Source organism: Prionailurus viverrinus, chromosome D1 (assembly GCF_022837055.1).
Source record: "Prionailurus viverrinus isolate Anna chromosome D1, UM_Priviv_1.0, whole genome shotgun sequence".
NCBI classification, from domain to species: Eukaryota; Metazoa; Chordata; class Mammalia; order Carnivora; family Felidae; genus Prionailurus; species Prionailurus viverrinus.
This window is the reverse complement of record NC_062570.1, coordinates 98,598,774-98,622,616: the sequence shown is the minus strand read 5'-3', so window position 1 is coordinate 98,622,616 and position 23,843 is coordinate 98,598,774. Positions and strand designations below refer to the sequence as shown.

Below are 23,843 nucleotides of genomic sequence, written 5' to 3'. Positions count from 1 at the left end.
TACCTCCTTTCTCTTATACCAAAATATATCTATATCTATATCTATATCTATATCTATATCTATATCTATATCTATACCTATACCTATCTATATCATCTATATCTATATCTATCTACATGGTAACAAGGCAAATGTAAAACATAGAAGCCATAAAAATACAAGAAGAAAATTATATGTATTTTTCTAATCTAGGACCTTGGGTGGCCTCTGGAAGCATGGAACGAAAGGCAGGATATATATAGACATCACAGGTAGATTTGACCATTTTGAGAAAAATGTAAAAACTGTACTCCAATATTTAAAAGCATTCAAAATTTGAGTTTACTTTTTATTGAACAGGGTTTTGATGGTTATTGGGGGAGTAAACAGGTTTAGGAAAGCAAATTCTAAGTTACTGTGCACCTGCTATTATGTCATTTATGTCTAAAAGTTGAATGATTTACTTCAAAGGAGCTTCTGATGTAAACTTACAATTTTTAGTTTATTTCTGGGATTTCCACTAACATACTAATTGTTAGCTTTTTTTTTCTTTAGAATTTGTGCTATGTAACCCTTTCAAAAATCCAACGAGGATTATCTTTAATTTGTGCATGAGAAACACCAAGGTTCAGATGGTTTAAGTGCTGTTTAAGGCCATATAGCTAGTGTGTGTCTACCAAGTGCCCATGACTGGCATGCTTAGAAATTGAGAAAGACCCATCAAAATGTATCATAATACCAGCCCCACAACCTTGACTCACCCAAGAATCCTTGGACCTCATATGCCACATCTGTGCTGACAAGAAATTGGGACGTGTTCACCCTCTCCAGAGTTATGTTAACTCAGGAAATGAATTTGAGGGCACAGGGAAAACATGTATTATATAGTCCCATGTACCAGGCACTGTACCAAACATTTCACATGGATTATTTTATTCAATCTTCTCAACAACCCTACAAAACAACAACAGCTTCATTTTACAAGATAGGAAAACTGAGGATTTGAAAGGTTAAGGAACTTGCCCAAGGTGTCTTAGTTGAAAAGGAGTGGTACTGTCCAGTTGTCTGAATCTGGGTCGGCTTGGTTCCACTCCTCCACACCATCTTAGAGAGGGAAAGAGTATGTAAATGGAACCATCATCTATTAGTGAATCGCAGCTCTTCTTTTCCATAGAGTTTGATAGTTATAGGAGTGTTAAGACAATTAGTTAAAATATTTTATTTTATTAAAAAATTTCTTTAATGTTTATTTATGTTTGAGAGAGAGAGAGAGAGAGAGAGAGCAAGCTGGGGAGGGGCAGAGAGAGAGGGAGACACAGAATCCGAAGCAGGCTCCAGGCTCTGAGCTGTCAGCATGGAGCCCGACTCGGGGCTCGAACCCACAGACCGTGAGATCATGGTATGAGTCAAAGTCGAACACCACCGACTGAGCCACCCAGGCACCCCTGAAATATTTTAATTAGATATAAATATCTAAAACTCGATTTTGCGTGACACTGAGGTTTGATTGATAAACAAACATCTTAATGTTTGTCAACTTTAGTCTTCTAAAGCCAGGGTTGGTAAACCACAGCCCATGGGCCGTCCTGCTCACCCCCTTGGTTTAGCCCGCAAACTAAACATGCCTTAACATTTTTCTTTAATGGTCGAAAAAATTAAAAGAATATTTTGTGACACAAGAAAAGTACATGAAATTCCAATGTCAAGGCCCATAAATAAAAGCTTTATTAGAACATAGCCAGGCTCATATGTTTACATATTTTCTATGGCTGCTTTTGTGCTACAGCTACATAGAGTTGAGAAGTTGTGACCAAGGCTCCATGGTCTGCAAAGTCTTAGATATTTATTATTTGGGCTTTTACAGAGAAAAGTTGACTGGCTCCTCTTCTATAGCATTTACACATTCAGGCACCATTTGAGTTTCTAAAATTTTCTTATGAAATTTGGAAACATTTTTAACTATTTTTCCAGAAAGCACACTAAAGCAGCCTTTCTCTGAAAAAAATTTTTGACAGCCTGGGCTGATTTGAAATGACCCCATTAGGTTGTGGTTCTAGTGCCTGGTTGGTCCAGTTTGAGAGGCCCTGCCTTAATTCATCTTTTAAATACATTAGAGTTATCTCTAGGTGGCAAAGCTGGGTCTTACTACCCAACCTGTCCTTCGGTTATTCATCTTGACTGTGTTATGGGTTCGGTTTCACAACATTATGAGTTCATCCAGGCTTCTTGAATCATTTATAGGGATTTTCATTTTTGCTCTCAAACTCTTACACACTTTCTCTGCTGTGAATTTTTTTGAATATAAAGCTCAGAGTACTAAATGGCTTACACATGTAAAAGAAAGCCCATACTTTTTCTAAGCTTTAAGAAATCAGAATTAAACAATTTTTTTTTCTTGAGAAAGTCAACTTAATTTTGCAGGTCACAGAAGTAAGAAAACACCTTCATATCCAAGGATCTCAAAGCACCTCTGGTGGAAACACATAGCAAGGTAAAGGACGTCTGTTTATTTTTAAATACTGTTTATTTCTTGGAGGAAATACTATTTAATGGGAAAGATGTGACTAGTAAGAAATAGAGTCTAAGGCTATTTCTGGTTCTGTCAATGACTCACTTTGACTTTGGGCAAATCATCTCACCACTGTTGCTCTTTATCTGCAAAAACTGGACTTCATGCCTATGGGAGTTGCATGGCTAATCAATGCCTGGAAAATGCGTAGTGGCAGATGCTACAAAAGTGCTGAGCCTTAAAAACAAAACCACCCCCACCCCCCATTTGTATTCAGTTGAGGTTGGGGTTTATTGTTATTTAACATTCGAAGGCCAACACTACGTTAAGTCCATCGTGCTGCACAGACCAGATAATATCACTGTCCAGTAGGGATTTTTTCCTTTAATGTAGGATTCTGGACTTTTCTTTTTCTTTATTGTGGTTGGGTGTTATTTTAGAATCTAGTAGTATATCCATACAAAAACATTAAGCTTTAAGTTGAAAACTATCGATTTGAAAATCTAAATAACCCCCCCACCAAAAATTAGGGGGGCCCCTCCCCTCCCCGCCAAGAAATCTCTCAAAACAAGAATTCCTCTGATGTTTTTTTTTTCCCTCCCTGCAGTTCTCCATGTTACAGTCCTTGGAGGTAGAATAGGCATAAAATACTTTCACTAATAAAATATGACAAACCGCCGGATTATACGTGGCCGATTCCCAGTGATTGCCCTGCTACACAAAGCAGAAAAGTAAATGCCATCATCCCCCTTAGAACAAAAGAACTTAGGAATAAAAAACATGGAGAGGGGGGAGAAAGCAGCAATAAATAAAGGTGAGGGAAGGACCCCGTCCCCCGCCCCTCCCCGACGCGAGTGTGGGACTAAGTGTGGCTAATAAAGTGGTTCAAGGGTAGTTATTTGGAAAGGGGGCGGGGTGGCGAGGGGAGGGAGCGGGCGAGCGGCGGCCGGGGATTGCATGTTGCATTCGACTTGAGGTTGCATCTTTCTCCTGTTGCCTGGACCACGCTCCCCCATTGCAGTGCTTCCCCATTGCTTCCCTTCGCTCTTGCCCTCGCGGCTTTTTTCCCCCCTTAAAACTGCTGTTGCACGGGAGGGAGTTGGGGCCGCTCCGGAGCCCCTTTGCAGCTCCTGCCGGCGGGAGGGGGGAGTTGGGCTCGGGCCGCGGAGTTGGGGGGGCCGCAGCGGGCTCCGGCCTCGCCTCGGCTGCAGCTACATGGGAGCCGAGCTGCGGCGCTGCACGGGCCCATCATTGCGGCGGCCCCGGAGTTTGGCCGCCGCCGCTCCGTGCTCAGCCCCATCACCGCCGCCGCCGCCGCCGCTGCACTGGAGTTTGGCTGCTGCTGCCCTACTTCACTCTAGTTTAGTTTCACTCACTTTACATCCGGGTTTTTTCCCTAGGCAATGGGGGCCGCAGCACACCCCGTTCCTTAGGCAAAGTGAAATAAATTCGCCGCACCGACACGTCAAGTAGTCCGCCCGCCCGAGCGCCGCCGCGGGCCCCCGCCGCCCCTCCCGCCGCCGCCCCGTCGCCCCCGGGGGGGCCCGTGCGGCCCAGGAGCCGCCGGCGGAGACGCGGGGGCCCGGGCCGGCCGCCGTACAACTCCGCCCGGCGGCCCCCTCCCTCCCCGCCGTGCCCCTCTACCCCGGCGTCTCCTCTCCCCCCCCCCCCCCCCCGCCCTCGTCCCCGCTTTCCCAGCCCCAGTCCCTCTCGCCCGGCTCTCGGGAACGGCGGGGGCGCGCACGGCGGCGGCGGCGGCGGGCCGGCGGGGCCGCGCGGCGGGCTCCCGCGCGGGCGAGTGTGTCTGGGCCTGGGCGGAGGGATCCCCGGGCTGAGGCGGCGGAGGTGCTGCGGCCCGGGGCCGGGTGGTGAATGGGCTGGTGGTGCTCGCTGCTGCTGCTGAGAGGAGGAGGAGGAGGATGAAGAGTTGGGCTTGTTTGTCTCCCACAGTTTCTCTCCTGCTGCTCTGATTCCCCCCCACCCCTATTCCGGCCCGGGGCCTGTGTGTGTCTCTCCTGGAGGAGGAGGAGGATCCAGTTCCTCCCCCCACCCCCTCCTCCCCACCCCCCCCTTGCCTGGGGAAGAGGAGGAAAGAAACAGCCCAGAGAGAGAGAGAGAGAGAGAGAGAGGGAGAGAGAGAGTGAGTGAGAGAGAGAGGGAGAGGAGAGGAGGAGGAGGAGGAGGGAGAAGGGAACAACCTACCATCTTAACACACTAATATCTAAAAAGTGCGAGAGGCCCAGAGCAGCAGCAGAAGCAGCAGCAGCAGCTCCAGCTTCTTCCCTCCCTCCCCATGAAGAAGAGTTCCCTCCTCCTCCTCCTCCTGCTTCTCCTGCTCAGAGTTCCTGCCTCCAGCTGCCAGGGGGGACAACCAGCCAGCAGCAGGAGGGTGCAGTATCCCAGCTTTTCCATTCTCTCTTCTCCTCACTCTCCTCTTTTTTTCTTGAGTAGCTCTCTTTCCCCTCCCTCCCCCCTTCCCCCTCTCCCCCTCTCCCTGTCTCTGTCTTGTCTCTGGTGTTTGTCTCTGGGAGGAACTGGGGCTGCCTGCTTGGAGTTTGTTGTGGGGGGGAGGTAGGGGGAGGGGAGGGGTGTGTGGGAGGGAGGAGGGAAAGGGGGGTGTTCTCGTCAGGACCCCTCAGTCAACTTGAGATTTGAGCAATAACTTCCCCTTCGGGGCGCCCCCCTGCGTGCCCTTCCTATTCCTCCCCCCCTAAAAAAAAGACAATGGAAAAACCTTGTCTCCCCCTTCCTTCCCTCTGCCCTCCACCCCTCCCCAGGATAAATTGGAAGTAAGTTTATGAGCAGCCTCGGGAGCCTGGGCGCTGAGTGCTGGGCCGAAGCGGGTGACAGAGGCGGCGCGCCGGGGGTGGCGGGGAGGGGGCGTCACATTGTCCCGGCGGGGGGCCGGGGAGGGGGCCGCCGGCGGGGGCGGGGGGCGCGGAGCCTCGTCCGCCCCCTCGGCTGTCCCTCGGCCCGGGGATGGTCGCCTTGGCTCCTTCATCACCCTGCCTCCCCCCCCCCCCCCCGGGATGCTGTCGGGGGGAAGTTTTTATTATGATTATTTAATTAATTAATTATTTTTTTTTTTTTTTTTTTTTTTTTTTGAAAACCATCTTGTTTGGTGACTGAGGGATCTGGTTAAAAAAAAAAAAGCTGCGGCTGCTGACGCTGCCGGGCCCGACTGTGTGTGTGTGTGTGTGTGTGTGTGTGTGTGTGTGTGTGTGTGTGTGTTGGTGCATTTGTCTTGGGTGGCCGGAGCAGCGTTGGGGAAATTCCGCTTATTCTTCTTCTTCTGCAACTTGTTATTCCGGAGAGTCTGCCTGCACCCCTCACCCCGGGGCCGGCCCTCCCGCACTCGCCCCCGCCGCCTGCGGCCGCGGGGCGCCCCCGGGACCCCGCGCGGGCCGGGGTCGACAGGCCGCTCCGAGAGGGGCCGCGGCCGCCCCTCCCCCGCCCGCGCCCCCGCCGGGGGGAGGGGCGCGCGGAGTGGGACTCTTTCCGTTTGGTCCAGCCCCGTCGTGCACGCAGTTCCCAACACTTCTCGTCATCCTCTCTTTGGTCTCTTTATTCTGCTGAGCGGTGCTGTTAGGATTTCTTTTTTTCCCCTGACCACGTTCTCTATGGTGGGTAGCAGCAAGGTGGCCCTGGTAGGGGAGGGGTTGGTATCGAGATTGGGCACCAGGGGAAGAATGTCTCCGTTCAACTTTGTCTGTGGCTTGCACCCCCGGAGAAGGCCACACGCCGGTTGTAGGGTGCAGATGTGCTGAGAGTGATTTCTAAGTAGTTGAGTTGTTGAGATGAGGGTAGGACTGCTAATGGTAGGCAGGTTTTGTTTTCATTGGTGAATCCGGTGTCATCATATTCAGGGCATATGTTGAAATATTCTTTGTTTAGGTCTTGAAGTAGAGGATCTCACTCTGCACGTCCACATTGTGTTGTTTTTAAATGATGTCTGCAAGTGTGGCTTTCTAGAATTTCAAATGTGAGTTAAGGTCCGGGCGTGTGTGGGCCTCAGCATTGGCCTTGACAGTGAACTTTGTGGCTGTGTTTTGGATTTCAGAGATTTGCCCCATAGCTGGGATGTAAGCTGTACATTTTTTGTTAATAGTAGGTGTCAGGAATGTAGATGCTTAAGCTGGGGACGTTAAAGGGAGAACATTCCTGTATTAATAATTGATAGCTGAATATTAGAATCAGATTAATTTGGGTTGTGAAAGTTTTTTTTTTTTTCTCCTCTTTTTGAAGCAGCTGTGCACTCTAGGAAGGAAGCCTTTTCATAGACACACTTTATAGGAGTTCTTTAGGGCAGGGAGCTAGAATATCTCCTTTTGGAGAGGATACTCATGAACGTCTCTGGCTTCATTGAGGGCCTGGTAAGGGGACTGAAACTGGGACTAAGACATCTAAGTGTACTTTTCAGTGTTTATGTTGTTTGTTTACATCTGGTGTTGTCTCACATTTGGGCACTAGAAATAAATAGGTCAGTTTTGCTTTTGGTTTTTGAAGAGTAGCCCCCTCCCTCCCTTTTTTTCCTTAAGTTTCACAATTTACTTGGTTTCACAGCATTGTAGGAAACTGTTACTACATTTTTACTGGAAATACTATTATTCATTTTGATTTTGGTAAGTTCCTTTCTATTCTTTCTTTCCTGTCTTCACTTGTAAATGGACTCTACATTGTGGGCTTAACACTAGCTTATTAGGGGCTATTAAAAATGTCTGAAGAATACATTTTAAAATATCAAGACATACTTCTTGATGGCAAGGAGGAAATTTTTGTGTGCAGTTATACTCCTGTTTCAAAAAATTTCTGTACTTAAAACTTAAGTAGATAGACAACTATCCTTAAATAGGGAGCATAGTAATAGTGCAGAAAAGTCTCAAAACACAAACTTCTGGCTAATATGTTAAAAATATTTCAGGTGCTTTTTTTTTTATATCAGACTTTTGCTTTTGTTAACATAATGGTATTTGAATATGACTGGCATTGCTTGACTGGCCGTAATAAAGTCTTTTGCTTGAGTGCTTTTGAAGGCTTTTAAAGGTAGTTTTGAGATAATTTTGCAAGCTTTATTTAAGCATGTTGCACTTTGGACTCAGGCAGGTCTTTATGGAACCAGAATAGTGATAGATTAAAAAGAGTCGTACCAATGCCAGATTTTCTCTTTAAGAGATATAAGTGATGGACAGGGCCCTCTTTCTTTTAGCTTTGAAGGGTTCATCCTTTTCCCCATTCAGTCATCTGGGAGAAGCTGCCTCAGAAATACTCTTCTTCTGCTTACATGAAGAACTCTAAATGCTATCCAGCAGGAGGTGCTACAGCAAGATAGAGCCAATCTCTGAATTCTGAGGGTCTTGCTACTTATTATAGCTCTATTAGCTTCAACTAAGCAGCAGGATTAACACCTTAAAGTTCCAGAAAGAACTTTGAGTAAGTCCATTTAAAAAAAGTCCATTAGTAAACTATGTTTGTTATTTGATACTGAAATGTTTGATCGCTTTTTACCTGCTTACAATAGTATGCAAAGTAGCTTTGTTATTGTGGATAGCTTAATGCCATGCTTACGTACAGAGTGCTCTTAGAATTATTTTGATGATCAGTTAGTTTTGTATTGGTGAGTGGGCTGTTGAACACTTATGTGAAAAAATTACCGTGCACTGGCTATAAACAAAAGAAGTTGGTCTGACTTGGGGCTTTAGGTTTTTGTGTCATCCCTGTAATATTAATACGAGTAGGATATTGGGGACTTGAAATTCTGGAAAGGGAGATACTGTATGGAAAAATTTTAATTTCTGTGTTTATGTCTCACATCTATGGACAGTAATCCTAATGGATAAATTCTTAGGCACTCACCTTCATAAATACATGTATGTGGTTGCTGTCTTTGAGTTGGTCTCCAAAGAGATTCTTGAACTGTAAGTAAAATTATATCTGTGAGTATAGGTCATTGCTGATATGTACATTAGTAACAATAACTGCATAAAGATGAAAGTAGTTTCATAGCATCTACAGCACATGCTCCTTTGAAACCCTATTAGTGTTAGGTGAGTTGATTTATCCCTGGAAATATGCGACGGTGGTAGCTTGCAAAGTTTTATATCAAAGTTTTAGAAAGTTAGAAATGTGTAGAAAATCTGATGAACCTGCTTTGCATTTTGTCGGTTTTCTAGGCATAATACTGTACTTTTTTTTCTCAGTAAGATCAAATGAGATAATACGTTGTAAAAGTTCTTTGTAAATTATCAGAAGCCATGCAGATGTTGAGATGGGTAACTAATTAATACATGGACAGAAACTTCTGCCTTTAAAATGTTAACTTTATCCCCATGATTTGGGAAATGAGCACATTAAAAGTGTACCCCCCAACACTTTCTGAATTTTTTTTTTTTTAATGCTACTGTGGTTACCAAAAAGCTCTTTGTTAACAGTTTTGAAGCTTTGTTTAAAAACTGCTGTGGAGGCAGTTTCTCATAATTAAAAAATAAAGATCATTTTTCTTTTTGTAGATCCTGTGAGATGTGTATCCTCCGTTAAAATTTTCCTTCATTTTTTCATTGATGTGATAGTTGTTGATTTTAGTGAATATTTAAGTTCCTGGATTCTTCTATAGACTCTCATTAACACACAGAGTAACAGATGTCACAGTTAAGGTTTTGATTGTTTTGAGGGATTCTGTTAACTTTCTGAAAAATTCGTGCTAACTAAAGCCTTCAAGCTTGTTTCAAAGTGAAAAAGAAGTATATCTGTATGTATTAGTATTAGGTACATGTGTATATCATTTTGCCTCTTTCAGAGGGATGCTTGAGGAAATGACTACTCAAATCTAGAGGAGTGCACTGAAATATTTTTTGCGCAAAAATAACCCCAAAGTTTAAAACTCAGAGCCTTGATTTGTAGCTTTTTTAATAGACTCTGCTCACAAATTTGTACTAAAATAAAATAAAATAGAGATAATTGGGAGTCCTGGCATTTATGAGCATTTCAAAAGGTTTAGTATCTTAAATTTTAGAAGTGACTGCTCTTTATGAAATAGCCCCTTTAATTAGAAATTAAATATAGAAACTTGTTTCTGTGTGAAGTGAGAAAAACATTTGACTGTTTAGATAAAAATGAAACCTCTCAGGGTAGTATTAACTTTTTTATCCTACGGACGGTGAATACTTAAATTTGGTTTTTTGTTTTTTGTTTTTTGTTAAGGAAATACTGAAGTTAGGGTTATGGTAATATGCTTTTAAATTTTGTATTCTTAGTATTTTATTGCTGAAGTCTTTTGTATTTAGTTGCTATTCAAAGGGAGAAAAGGAAGGGATTAAAATTTTAGGTCTCTAACCTTTGACAGAATTCCTTCATATCTGTATTCAGACTTGATTTCTTGAAGTATGTTTGAATCTTCATGTTAATTTGTCCTGGGAAATAATCGTGATTTTTGTTGACTTCTCAGGAACTTTTTGTACATAGGCTTTTCAGTAGGCCCTAAGTATTCTTTAGGAGCATAGCAGTATATTTTGATCACTTTAAATTTAGCAGGTGTGTATTTTTGCTGCTTTGAGATTTTTTTTTTAAGGAGGTAATATGCTAACGCTGTTTTAAATTTATTGTAGATAATTACTTCTTAAATAGCATATGTTTTCTTGCTTGTGTGTATATGTGGCTTGCTATTTTTTAGGCTTTCATATAATTCTTATTTGTGTATTAAATTTTTGGAGTTATCTTTTGTGAGAATGCTGAAATAGATGTTTAAGAATAACTTTTGATTTACTTGTCTGTCAGTTCAGTGTTAAACTGGGGGTGGTGGTGAACTCTTCCCTTTTCGAGATAATATATGAGGTTCAGTCAACCTTTGGGTTTTCTATAGCAACTTTCTTACACTAGACACTTGTGTGGCAGTTTGAATACCCCTCCGTTTCTCTTCCTCCAATACATTGCAAGGCCTCCCCCTGTTTTAAGAAATAAAAAATAGCAGGTCTCTGTTGAAGGAAACTGTTTTTTCCTATATTTTGGAATCATCAGTGGAAATGTTTTCAGTTTTTTAAAATAGACAAGTGAATCGGTTATAGGGTGATAGGAAGGGAATGGGGCCTAACAGGTTGGTGATCTAGGCTTTATTTTGACTCTGTGGGCCTAGGGGACAAAAAATAACTTAAACACAGAAGCCAAAAAGATGGGTTTTGTTTTATTGTTTTGGCTGCATTGAGAATACAAACTGTCAGTACTTGAGGAGAAGGAGCAGCAGAAAGGAATTGATTTTTTTCTGCTGCAGATCCAAGTATTGTTAACCATGTGCATCTCTAAAGCAGCATACTTACAAATCAAACAGTAGTTGATTCATTCATTCAATTAACAGTCAAACCCTAGACTGTTGTTTTTTTTTTTTAGATTTTTAAATAAGTACCAAAAACTTCAGAATAATGACAATAATTTCCTTATAAAAGTGGGTGATAGTAACCATGGCAACTGCTATCTCTGGCCTTATGGACAGTATGTTGTATTGATGAAGCTTCAGATCCTGTAGTAGCCTGTCACTTTTATGGTGAAATGTAGTAACATGTGTTGCAGGTGATTTTTAGCTGGATTGTGTTAAATTTGTGTGCCAGCTTATCTTTCCTTGTTAGGAATTTCTTGGACTATATTCCACAGCATGTTTGTGAAGGTGCTGTTGCCTGAAAATAACCCACCACCTGTGTTAGGCCTCCTGATGCAGATTGCACTTAGTTTTTTCCCAGCCTCCTTCCTCAGTCTTGCAGAAAATAGGGATGTGTGTAGAAACTGTAAATACATAAATAATGGCTCAAAAGTTACCTGTTTGGGTTTGGACATGTTATTGATAGGTAAAAAAAAATCTTTTGTGTTTTTAGAAGAGGTCAGTGGATGAGAGAAATGAGTCTGTACTTGGAATATTTTTTTCCTAAGTGTTCTTTCTGGAAACGTGTATGTGTGTGAAATGAGGGGCTAGGAGTGGAGGGCAAAAATAATTGAGTAAGGACTTGACAAAAGAGAAACTTAAGTATTATTGTTTTGGTATGTGTGATGGTGTTATGTGTATGTATTACTTTAAGAATATATTTCCTAATGTGCATTATTAGAGTATGGTAAATGTTTTTGTATGAGAATTTTCTGTGAGAAAAATTACATATAAAATATAACTTGAAAAACTGTTAAGAGAAAACCTGATAAAACAATTAAAACTTTTTTGGGGAGGAGGATAGGGAGCTTTGATACTGATCCAACCAAACTTAAAAAAATGGTTTTGAATATCATGGTTTAAAAATTTTTTTAATTGTATAAAACCTTTTTTTTTCTTTTTAAGCATTTCTTTTATATGCTTATCCTGTATGAGGTTTTTCTAATGTGAAAATGTTGTTCTAAATATTGATACTTTTCCAATATGTACTAAAGAAACTGCCGGAGCAGAGAGCAAACAAGTTAGATCTGAGTTTGACTAGGCCCTGATAATAAGATCTTGTCAAATTGTGTTCGAGATAGTTCAGACTTTCTTGAAACTTACAGTGATAGAGGGAAGTGGTTTACTTACTACAAGTCCCAGGATGCATTTCGGGTTTTTGCTTAACTTCGGATTAGAGCATTGCATGCTGGGACCTGTAGTTGATTTAAACAGCACAGAGAACCCTTCCCTCTTGTCTACTCCATTTTATACAAACAGCTTTCCAAGCCTCTAAGAACTTTCTGCTAAGTAAAATTTGATTGCTAATATTATAATTATCATGGTGCTGTTATTCTAAAGTGAGTCTTCAGAAACACTCTGCTGTTTTAGTTTATCTTGGATTAGTTTGTTGTTGTTTTATCAGCTACTATAAGATTTACATGTACAATAACTGATACATGTGTATATGTGTGTGTTTATATATTTAAAACTTAGCAGTTGTAAATTTTTTTGTTGTCTGTGGCGGTGCTAGATCACTTTATAATTACAGCATATAGATTGCTCTTATGGGCATCAGGAGCTTATAATCGTAGGGCCTGATATATGCTGTTCTCTTTTCTTTGAATGGGGCCAGTTATTCAGTGCCCGTATTTAAGCTCAGAGGTTTTTTATTATTATTATTCTGTCATAATTGTCAACATCTTGCATCTTAGTATTTATTATTTTTTTATTTAAAATTGTTTTATATTTATTTCCGTGCACATACAAGTGGGGGAGGGGCAGAGAGAAGGAAAGACAGAATCCCAAGCAGGCTCCACACCATCAGCGCAGAGCCCCACGTGGGGCTCAAACCCACAAACTGCGAGATGAGATCATGACCGGAGCTGAGATCAAGAGTCTGACGCTTAACCGGCTACGCCACCCAGGCACCCCTTGAATCTTAGTATTTTTAAAATGGAAGACAGATGCCTGAAACTTAATGTAGTTTTAGTGTAAATTTACTACTCAAAGATGTAGTCTGAAAGAGAAAAAGGTAAGGTTTCTTTGACAATTTGTTTACATTTTCAGTCGTGAGTTTAAATTTCTACTCTTTTTGTTCTTTAAAGTTCTGATTCTTTTATTAATGAATATCAGTATGTTGTTGCAGGGAGTAAATGTTAAAGTCTGTGGAAGTGCTTGGCACAGTGCCTGGCACATAATAAAGCCTCAGTAAATGTTCAGAAGTAGCAGTAGCAGCAGTAGTAGTAGTGGTTCTCGTTACTAAATAAACAGCGTGCTTCCCATTTTCCCCTCTCTTTTTACGTTATTATCTGATTAGAAGCCTAGCCTGTTTCTGATAAGACCTTGAGATTTTTGTCCTGTGGTGATGATGTGGCAATTCCTTAGAAGTTTTTGCTGTACGTAAAATGTCTTTGCACCTCAGTTTCTCCCTAAGTGATACGTGCCTCAAGTCAGACAACCAGCCAGTAGCAGAATTTTGACCAGGATTCAGCTCTTTGTCACTGTACTGCAGCCCTTGGTTGACTTTGGAAAGTTCAAAAAAATAATGAAAATTTCTTCATTCATAATGTGTGCACTGGTAAAATATCCAAAGTAGTTTGATTAAAGAAAATAAGACGCTGCAAAAATGTTCCTCACGTCACAGTGTAAGTAACCTTGGAAAAATTCTGTTGTGTTTAGAAGCACGAACCAATCCATCACCACAGTTCACGGTGTTACAGGATTGATGTATTGGAGGCCAGTGAGCAGCCCCAGAAAGAAAATGTAGTTTCAGGTCTGTGGGTTGTACTTAAAATGTTAGGTTCAAAAAAATCATAAGTCTTTACATTCTTTTTCTCTTTTAGGACACTAACTTCTTTTAGGCTCTTGAACTTGTAGGATATTTTTATCTCCATGGCTAGTCTCTTTTAGCTTTTGAGAAGGGAAAGAGACATCTGGGAATATTGTAAAATGTAAGCATAAGTTGTGATGTATGTGCTTTAGTTTGAGGGTATACGGAATCAAGATTGTGTCTTTCTTACCTGCCTGGCCAGTATCTATTCCAGCTTTTTCCAGCTTGAATATAGTTCATGGGATATTATTGCTGAGCGCTGCTGTGTTTTTAAAGAAGATTCTGCCTTTAGTAGTAATTATTTAAGTACTCGTTTACACAACAAACCAACGCACTATAATAATACTAACCTTTTTTCTCTCATAAATATGAACTGAAATTTGTTAATATTTTGATTCTTTAGATGTGTCAAAAATTTGTGGGATCTGATCGGATATGCTTCCACATTATGAGTGGTTTTATTTATCTTATATTAACTTGACTTTTTAAGACCCAACATTAAAATGAAATAAATTTCAGTGGTTACAAAGAAGGGAAATACAAAAGGCTAAGTTTTATAAGGGGTAAAATAATCTCTAGTATTAATTGGCCAATGCAGGAAAGATCAGATTTGGATGAATTCTCCTTATCTACATTTTATAATTACACACGTGTAATTTTTGAAATACCAAAGTCGGAAATAAGGAGAGTAAAACTGGGCAGCCGTGAGTAATCCCTGGAGAGTCCTCTGACACACCTACATATTGAGCACAGTTTTCTGTCTTTTTTTAATGAAATGTCCCAGGCCAGTGGAAGTGAAACAACTGTGATGATGTCAGAGGACTTGGCTTTTGAGACCAGTCCTGTCACTAGCAGTGTGCTCTTGGGAAATTCAGCCTTGCTGGGCTTTAGTTTTCTCTGTGGTACAATGGGGATAATGGTAAAAGCCTTATTCACTATGCTGTTCAAAGGACCGGGTGAGATAATACTCATGAATGTACTTTATAGACTAAAGTGGTATGTATAAATCGAGTTTTTAATCACTAGTTGATGCCTGGATTTTAAGATATTTGTCTGTGTCGTGTTAACAATGTTAATATTTTTAAAAAAAATTTCGTATATGAGTTAGAATCATCTGAGTACCCCCCCGTCCATGGCCAACAGACAAGTTCTTAACTTGTTCTAGCATGGTTCTTGACAGTGTGCCACTGATACATTGTGTGTGTGTGTATGTAATATATATAAATATCATAAATGTACTGGTGTGTTGTTAGGGTAATAAAAACTTTCACTTATGGGCTTTTATATTGAAAAGTATTTTTATACGTTAATATACAAACTTACACAGATATATGTATTTGTTCTTGGAAAAGTGGCATAAATATAAGACTATTTGGCAGGTTGTGAACGGCTCTTGTACCGTAGGGTTATTTGTTGTCTTAATAACAACAATAATAATAAGGGTTTGACATTTACCGAGTACTTATTATGTATAGTGCTAAGCCTTTTTACATATAGGATCTCATTTAATTGTAATTCTCATAGCAGTATTCTGAGGATTTACTGTTCTTACCCTACCCCCATTTTATAGATGAGGAAATGAAGGCCTCCCTGGGATCACATAGGTGTAGCAAATGCTACCACCTGAATTCAAGCCCAGGTTTGAGTCCAGAACCTTTCCTCTTAAGTGTCCGTAATATTGTGTTAAAGTATGTAATAATTCCTGTTAAAAACCTAGAAAATGAATTACTAAAGAAGTTTTTAATTTACTGAAATGGCCACAGCTATGCTATATCATTTTGAGAATGTTTCATGTTGATTTTGGTTGGGTTAGATTATTTTGGGAATAGTGAGCTTTGGAATGGAATGGAAATGAAGGCTTTTGAGATAGTGCCTGTCTTGTTCATCACTGTATGCCAGTTGTGAAGCACAGTGCCTAGCATGGAGTGGGGACGAAGATCTATTTCTTAAGGTTTGAATTTGAGCACTTTGGCATGGTACGTTATTTCATACATTTTCTGAGTAAGTGCAAATATTTTACGTTGGCTATTTTATTTTTTTTTTTTTTTTTTTTTTTTTCAACGTTTATTTATTTTTGGGACAGAGAGAGACAGAGCATGGACGGGGGAGGGGCAGAGAGAGAGGGAGACACAGAATGGGAAACAGGCTCCAGGCTCTGAGCCATCAGCCCAGAGCCTGACGCGGGGCTCGAACTCACGGGCTGCGAGATCGTGACCTGGCTGAAGTCGGACGCTTAACCGACTGCGCCACCCAGGCGCCCCTACGTTGGCTATTTTAATTAGTCCTTAGGTAACTGTCAGAGTTTTAGAGGGTTTGACGAGAAATGGCCTTTCTTTTAAGACATATTATAAAGGCAGTGCATCTGAGTTAGTCTAACCATATAGTTATTATAAAGTAGAAAATTAAAGTCATCCCATTCTACTTCTAAATTTTCTTGTGTTTTAAATATGTACTATATATATCCATTTCAAAAATAAATAGAATTATACCATGATACCGTCCTGAAGTTTACTCTTTTTCAAGTGGCTATTTAAAAAACTTGTTCTTGAAAATACTGCTCATTAGGAAGTGGGAGTGAGGTAGAAAGGAGAGAGGTGAGGTTTATACATTAAGGTTATAAACCTGCACTCTAGATTGATGGTTACCTATGGGGCAAAAAGCATTTTAAGTTCTTTTTACTTGTGCCTAATGCCTTAGAGATGGTCATTGTTATTTTTAAAACTTTAAAAAACGTTAACCAATTTAAAATGACAACACCATTTTCTGTCCTGTGCAAGTAATTTAGGAGACATCATTTCAGAATTAAGTTCTGCTAGTTTATTCTGGTAGCTACTATTTATAAAGAGATCAATTATGGTTTCACATAACTTTTTTTTTAAACTGGTGGGCTCTCTTCTTGGTTGTTAGGAGACATTCATTCAACATTTACAAATCAGAATAGTGTTTTAAAGCTGAGGAAATAATTTTAATATTTTAATTAATGGAACCTCAAACCAGTACCGCTTAATCGGCACGTAGATAGGTATCCTGCATGGGAATTAGTTATGGTACTCTCATCTTTATGTGAAGAGTGTTGGCTGACCTTACTCCCATTCCCATCCCTACTCACTTAACCACTACCAAATGTTACACTGAAAACCCCCCATTTAAAAAAAAATTTTTTTTTTAACGTTTATTTATTTTTGAGACAGAGAGAGACAGAGCATGAACAGGGGAGGGCAGAGAGAGAGGGAGACACAGAATCCGAAACAGGCTCCAGGCTCTGAGCTGTCAGCACAAAGCCCGACGCGGGGCTCGAACTCACAGACCGTGAGATCATGACCTGAGCTGAAGTCGGACGCTTAACCGATCAAGCCACCCAGGCGCCCCTAAAAACCCCCCATTTTTTAAAGCAACAAAAGAAGAAAAAGATAAATTATCCGAGTGCCATTTGTTTTTCTGGCATTGTGTAAAATAAGACATAGGCAAGGCCTTATAATCTACATTAAGGCTTTGAGAGTTTTATCTTGGTGCTAAGGTTATTAGTCATAATTCACCTTTGTAATTTTTAAATTAAAAAAATTTTCTTTCATAGGTAATAAACTTTTCCTTATATAAAAAAAAGGCCTTCCTAGTTCTAGAATGCACTCCTTGTGTCTGAGGTGCCTTAATGCTTCTTTAGACTCATATTTAGTAGTGCTGAAGCTTGGCTTTAAAATTCCAAGAATTGGATCTGCTAGTAAACATAGCAGTTTACTTTATTTATTTTTAATTTGTTTTTAAGTTTTATTTTATTTGAGAGAGACCGAGATGGTGCAAGTGGGGGGGGGGGCAGAGAGAGGGAGAGAGAGAATCTTAAGCAGGCTCCTCACTGTCAGCTCAGAGCCTGATGTGGCCCTCGAACCCACAAAACTGTGAGATCATGACCTGAGCCCATACCAAGAGTTGGATGATAAACCGACTGAGCCACCCAGGTGTCCTGGGCAGTTTATTTAAACTACAGTATAGTCAGTTTTAGCAGGCTAGTTCAAGAGTTTTCTCATCGGTAGCATTCATATGTGCTTTTTACTTTGTGTGGCTCGGACCATGCCCTCGAAAGTATTTTATTATTTCTCAAAATAGTCTTATAACTGTACAGAAGGCTCAGTTCATGTCATGGATGGTCAAACTGAGGCAGAGACAAGAATGTGAGTAAGTTAATGGCAGAGCTTAATTTTCCTCTCTTACTTTTGGCCTTTGTAGCCTCTTGTCTCCGAACTTTAAAAAATTATGACTACCAGTAAATGTATATTTGTATGTAATTTTCTGAATTACTGTTTTATGTATGTTATAAAACATATGGGAAAGCTGCAATTTAAAAAAGGCTGATATTGGGGCGCCTGGGTGGGTCTGTCAGTTGAGCGTTCGGCTCAGGTCATGATCCCAGGGTGGTGGGATTGAGCCCAGTGTCGGGCTCTGCTATGATCTGAGCAGGGAGCCTGTTTAGGGATCTCTCTCTCTCTCTCTCTCTCTCTCTCTCTCTCTCTCTCTCTGTGTCTCTGTCACCCTCTACCCCCTCCCTCCCTCCCTCCCTCCCTCTGCCCCTCTCCCCATGCTGGAGTATGCTTTCTCTCTGTCTCAAAGAAAAAAAGTTACAAAAAATAAAAATATAAATATAAGTTGTAATAATTCCTTCCATGGCCCCCTTCCATGTGCAGGGTGTGGGTGCACCCACTTGGTGACTAGTGCTCCAGAAAGGCCATTCTTCCGCAGAAGAGGCAGCCATGGGGACACCTGGAGGACAGTTGGCACAAGGTGTGGGGCTTTTAAGTTGGAGTGATCTTTTGCAGCTTTTTAATTTTAAAGAAACAGCCTTTCTTTCTGAGAAAGGCCGAAAGATTGAGAGTAAAGGCCTTGGGAGAGGTGAGCTTAAAAGACAGAAATATAAGCCTTATTTGTTTTCTTCTAGTTGACCAAAGGGAAGAGGCTGCCTACCCTGACAGCTCTTACTCCCACTATAGAGATGGCAGTGCCTTTTTCTGTTGTTAGGCAGTTTATAGAACGCAGGATAGCTTGGTAAGCGTCTTCTCTGTGCCTGATATGACGTAACATTGTGGAGTATGCAGCATGCATGTTAAGTACAAGTGGTTGTATTTGGCTTGTTGCTGCAGCATTTTTGAGGATGTCATAAAAAGCAGTTCTCGTTCGATAGAGTTGGATACGTGCAAATTATTGAAATCATCATTTCATGAAGACCAAACTTTGCCACTTGGATTATTCTATTTAGTATTTGTTTATTTCTCTCCTCTCCTTTCCCCCACCCCCCTACCAGTACTTCAGAGCAGAAATCTTTTTCTGAAAGGAACAGATGCTGTTAACTTATCAGGACCTGATACTAAAAAGCCTACAAAAATCTTTGTGCTGCTTATTTTCTTTATTTAATCTATATGCAAAGCATATTGTAATTATTGCTGTTAGAGGGTTTTAAACTGATGGTTCCCCACCCTTTTTGTGCACAGGGGAGATAGATTAGGAATGCCAAATGGACAAGTTGGTATAAAGAAATAATGACCACTGAAATAAAACAGGAGTTCAAATAAAAAGCAAACCACATACAAATGTAGAATGAAAATATCTTTTAGTAAAATGTTAGCATGCTGTACTTGGAACAGATGCCACATTAATTCAAAAGAGAGCCCAGAAAATGTGGCAACTTTACGATGTCAATGGAGGGAGCTGCATAGTTCCTTTTCTCATTGTGTCAAGTTCTCAGTACCTCTAGGTCCAGTCCTGTTCTTCTGTATTTATTTGTTTTTACCCATAACTTGTTAGTATACCAATATTAAATCCATGCTCATTTTTATTTATGTAATTAAACACATTGTCATAGTAGTAGATATTAGGGTGAAAAGCCCAGTGACTTGTAATGCAACAGCAATGATTTTTGTTTTAAATATGTGTATGAAAATATTCAGAATCTGAGGTAAAAATGGATTTTTCGCTCACCTTTCAAGGCACATTTATGATAATAAGATAGTCTTAAGAATTGAGACTTTCAAAGAGGGCTAGGCTTTTTTTTTTTTTTTTTTTTTTTTTTTTTTTTTTTTTTTTTTGAGGCCCATCCTTTTTTGAATGTAGAATTTGGACAAGTTACAAAACTATGAGAATTTTGCATTTTTTTTCTCATTTAAATTTGTAGTTATCATTGGACATTTGTTATGATTTTTAAGTAGCTTAGATTCATTCATTCCTTTTGTGGTGTTTTTTACGGTGTTTGGGAAGAAGAAGAAAGGGTATTGGAAGGGTACTACTATACACACTTGGATACTTCCAGAGTGACATTCATTTTATAGGAGATTGCACTGGGACATCTCTGAATTGCCTGTTCCTTGCAGTGCATGGTTAGCGTGGGTCTGAGTGTGGAGAGAGATGGGCTAGGGGCTCTTAACCAGATTTACAGTGTGCCACTTCCTGAGCAGTGCAATGATCTAATCACTAGGGGCGTATCCCTTGTGCCTATAAAGAAGTCTGGTGTGCATGCTTAGAAGAGTACTACTACTTTTCTCTTAATTAGTCAAAGCACGAAGGCTTACAATTTAGTAATTTTGTTGGAAAGGTTAGAAGTTTTGTTTTCATGCAATTCAGGTGAAGGGAAGTTTTTAGCATGGAAGTAAATGAAGATCACTGGTTAAGTATCAGGTCGACACAGTTTGCCATGGGTTCAAATCCTGGCTTTGCCACTTTACGGTAGCTCTGTGATAATGGTCAAATCACTTCACCCTCTGTGCCTCTGCCTCTCTTTCTTCATAAGTAAAACATGAATAATTAATAGTACCCATAGCTCGAGAGGCCGTTACGAGGAATTGGTAAGTTAATGTACAAACTACAATAAGTTCTTGACACATAGTAGTACTAAATAAATGGTAACTGTTGTTAGGTATTAGAACTTAACCTTAATTCCCAACTCCTTTCTTCGCTTCTCAAGGCCTCAGACAAATGTTGCATAGTGGGAAAAGAGCCTGAGCTTTGTGGTCTGACCCCTGGGTTGGAATCTCTGTACAACCACTTAAAGTTGAGTGTGTGACCTTAGACTGATTATTTATGTTCCCTTCAACAAAGATGTCTCTTATACGAGCACTGTGCTGTTCATTTGGACTTCAGTTTCTTCATCTGCAATGTGGGAATGATAGTACCAACCTTCTAGGATTGATGTGAAGATAAAATGAGGAAATCTTAAGACACTTGATAAGCAATAGCTGCTGTTAGCAGTGTTATGGTTATAGTCCCACTAGAAGATTATGGGGAAAGAGTAAATATGGAGGGCTTAGCTGGAAAGGAGGGTTTTTTTCCTGAAATGTCATGGTGACTAGAGGTATGGATGGGAAAAGTGTATCTAATGAGTTCTTGTCTGTGAAAGTTCCGGGAGAAATAGAAAATATGTGGGAATATGTCAGTTTTAACAGACTTTAAAAAAATATCTCAGGGCACTTTATGCTTACTAAAAGACTTAGTGATATAAGCCTTTTTTTTTTTTTTTTTTTGCATCAACATAGTAATGTGGTTTACAATATGTCACTTAGCATGGAGTCAGTAGTAGACTAGGCATTCGAACTCAAAAGTCTAAAGTCCTAATCAGCTGGTAAGTCCACTGGGTCGGCTGTTCAGGATAAATTATGTGTTTAACCCTTGAGAACACAGGCTTGGGTGGGATAACTAAGGGAAACAATTGTAGAGGCACACACACGCTTTCTAGTAACGATGGACATCATTTATTTGCCTTCTGATTTTGGGCATTTTGCCTTTGTGAAATTTCCTCTCATCTGGTGCCTGGTCTTTTCTTATGGTAATTGTTATTTTCTTTCTATATTTAATTGTCATATGTTACCTATATTGAGCCTAGAAACTGGGCCTAAGAATAAGCTGATCATAAGAAAAGCAACTCTTTGTTTCTTCCTTACAGTGATCTTAGAATTAAGATGTTTTTTGGTAAAGTATTTGAGTTTTTAATATGTCCATTAGTGTGTATGTATGTGTGTGTGTGTGCGTGTGTGTATCTAGTAAGTGAAATCAGTAATTGAGGGAGGGGGAATGATCATTAGTGTGAAATAGAATTAATTTTATTCATTCACTACGAATTCGGATCTGAAACTTCTTGATCTTTGATCTGTAGAGTTTTTTCCCTAGGATTCAACCAATGTATTTTTTTTTTTTTAATTTTTTTCAACGTTTATTTATTTTTGGGACAGAGAGAGACAGAGCATGAACGGGGTAGGGGCAGAGAGAGAGGGGGACACAGAATCGGAAACAGGCTCCAGGCTCCGAGCCATCAGCCCAGAGCCCGACGCGGGGCTCGAACTCACGGACCGTGAGATCGTGACCTGGCTGAAGTCGGACGCTTAACCGACTGCGCTACCCAGGCGCCCCTCAACCAATGTATTTTTAACAGCTTATCACAACACACTGAATATGGCATGTGTTACCACCGATGAGCATTTGAGTTAAAGTAGAATAATAGCTTCCATTAACTTTTTGTTCTTATTTACTCAACTGTACCAGTTCATAAAGGCCTAGTAGGTGGGTAGAAGCATTTACTAGATTTTATTTTGTCTGTGTTCCTAAAACAACGTTTCTGCTTTCTGAGCAGAAATTCCAACAAGTTTGTTTTGATAAAGTGCGGTACTTACCGTATGGTTTTCTTTCAATTAAAAAAAAAAAATGTAATGTTACTTTACAGTTGCTAGAGTGGTCAGTAAGTGAAGCCTTGTAGTTCTAGAATTAGCATAGTATATGCACAGTATTACATTTTCTTTATGTAGGGCTTAGAAAAGTTGGCTTCTCTTGGGTGAATGGAATTTTAGAAAGTTTAGAAGTGTATTTCATCTTAATGAATGCAGGAGTTAGAAGTAGACCCTATGAGGTCTTTGGGGTTGATTTAAAGAATTGCACAGTTTTGAAAATCAGTCTGTCTCTACCCGATTTGTAAAAGGTGGGCCACTGCTGCCCGGGCTGAACTGTTAGACTTATGTGGAAACCTGTCTGGTTCAGGGGTGCGTTAACTGTGTTATAGAGAGAGGTGCACATCTATTACGCATACTCCCTCTGTTGCCTTTCCTCGCCCCTTTTCTTTACTGTCTCTTTGCCATCTCTTCTCTGTGTATGCTATCCCGTCTGCTCTTGATCAGTCCCTCCAAAGCCACCACCATCTTATTCTGTCTCTCTTAAAAACAAAACGAAATGCTATCGTAATGATTAGTTTTTAAATGTTTTTATTAAATTTTTAAAAAATATTTATTTTTGAGAGAGAGACAGAGACAGAGCGTAAGCAGGGGTGGGTGTCAAGAGGGAGAAACAGAATCTGAAGCAGGCTCCAGGCTCTGAGAGCAGTCAGCACAGAGCTCGACACGGGGCTCGAACCCACGGACCACGAGATGATGACCTGAGCCGAAGTCGGACGCTTAACCGACTGAGCCACCCAGCTGCCCCTAGAATTTCTTTCTTTAGTCTGTAAAGTACAAAATGTGGCTGTGATGCCTTGTTTTTAGGCATTGTTGGCATTTCATTAGTTGGTAGTTGCAAGTAGACCTTTTCCAGATTTCTCCTAGTGGTTTTGAACTGTTAACTGAATTGTTTTGGTGAGAAAAGTAAAACTTGGAAATTAGCTGTGGCTAAATGTTAATGGCTATATTGGATTTAAATTCAGTAGCTTCTAAGATCTGTCCAAGGCATTTCATCCGTTACATAGTTATACATTCTGAAAAACATATTTGAGAAAAGAGTTTTCACTTTGTAGGATTTTTAAAAACCTCTTTTCATGGAAATTTAAAAACATATGCAAAAGCATAGTGAATAATATTAGCAAACCCCACATACCTCTTAACCCAACTTCAACAGTTATCATTTTGCCAATGTTTACAGTGTGTGAAACATAACAAGGAAAGTAATTTTATGTTTTTAAAACATGCAGTACAAGTAGATCTGTTGGTATACTGGAAAAAAATGTGTGTGAGAATGTTAACTCTTTTCATACATTGTAAATTTAATACTGGTAACCACACTTTAGGATAATACTGCTTTCATAATTTGTCTTTGAACTTATTAAAGACATCAGCCACTATTGCTAGAAAGATTTTAGTTTTCTTACCCCTTCTGTCTTTAGAAACTCTGGATTATTAGTTTTGAATTTA

The 23,843-nt window shown here is 40.3% G+C and overlaps 1 protein-coding gene across 23 annotated transcripts in view; it reads left to right on the top strand.

Annotated features, from left to right (window-relative positions):
- The first annotated feature begins 4,341 nt into the window (after positions 1 to 4,341).
- PHF21A (PHD finger protein 21A) overlaps positions 4,342 to 23,843 on the top strand; it is a 198,046-nt gene continuing 178,544 nt past the window's right edge. For 6 of the 23 annotated variants that reach the window (XM_047876937.1, XM_047876950.1, XM_047876945.1 and 3 more), the window contains exon 1: positions 4,343 to 4,877. The gene's annotated coding sequence lies outside the window, so the exon portion shown is untranslated. Of the gene's footprint in view, positions 4,878 to 5,314; positions 5,332 to 6,000; positions 6,112 to 7,091; positions 7,111 to 7,713; positions 7,919 to 23,843 lie in introns of those variants that run through there. The other 17 variants (XM_047876957.1, XM_047876948.1, XM_047876947.1 and 14 more) reach the window with 7 other exon arrangements.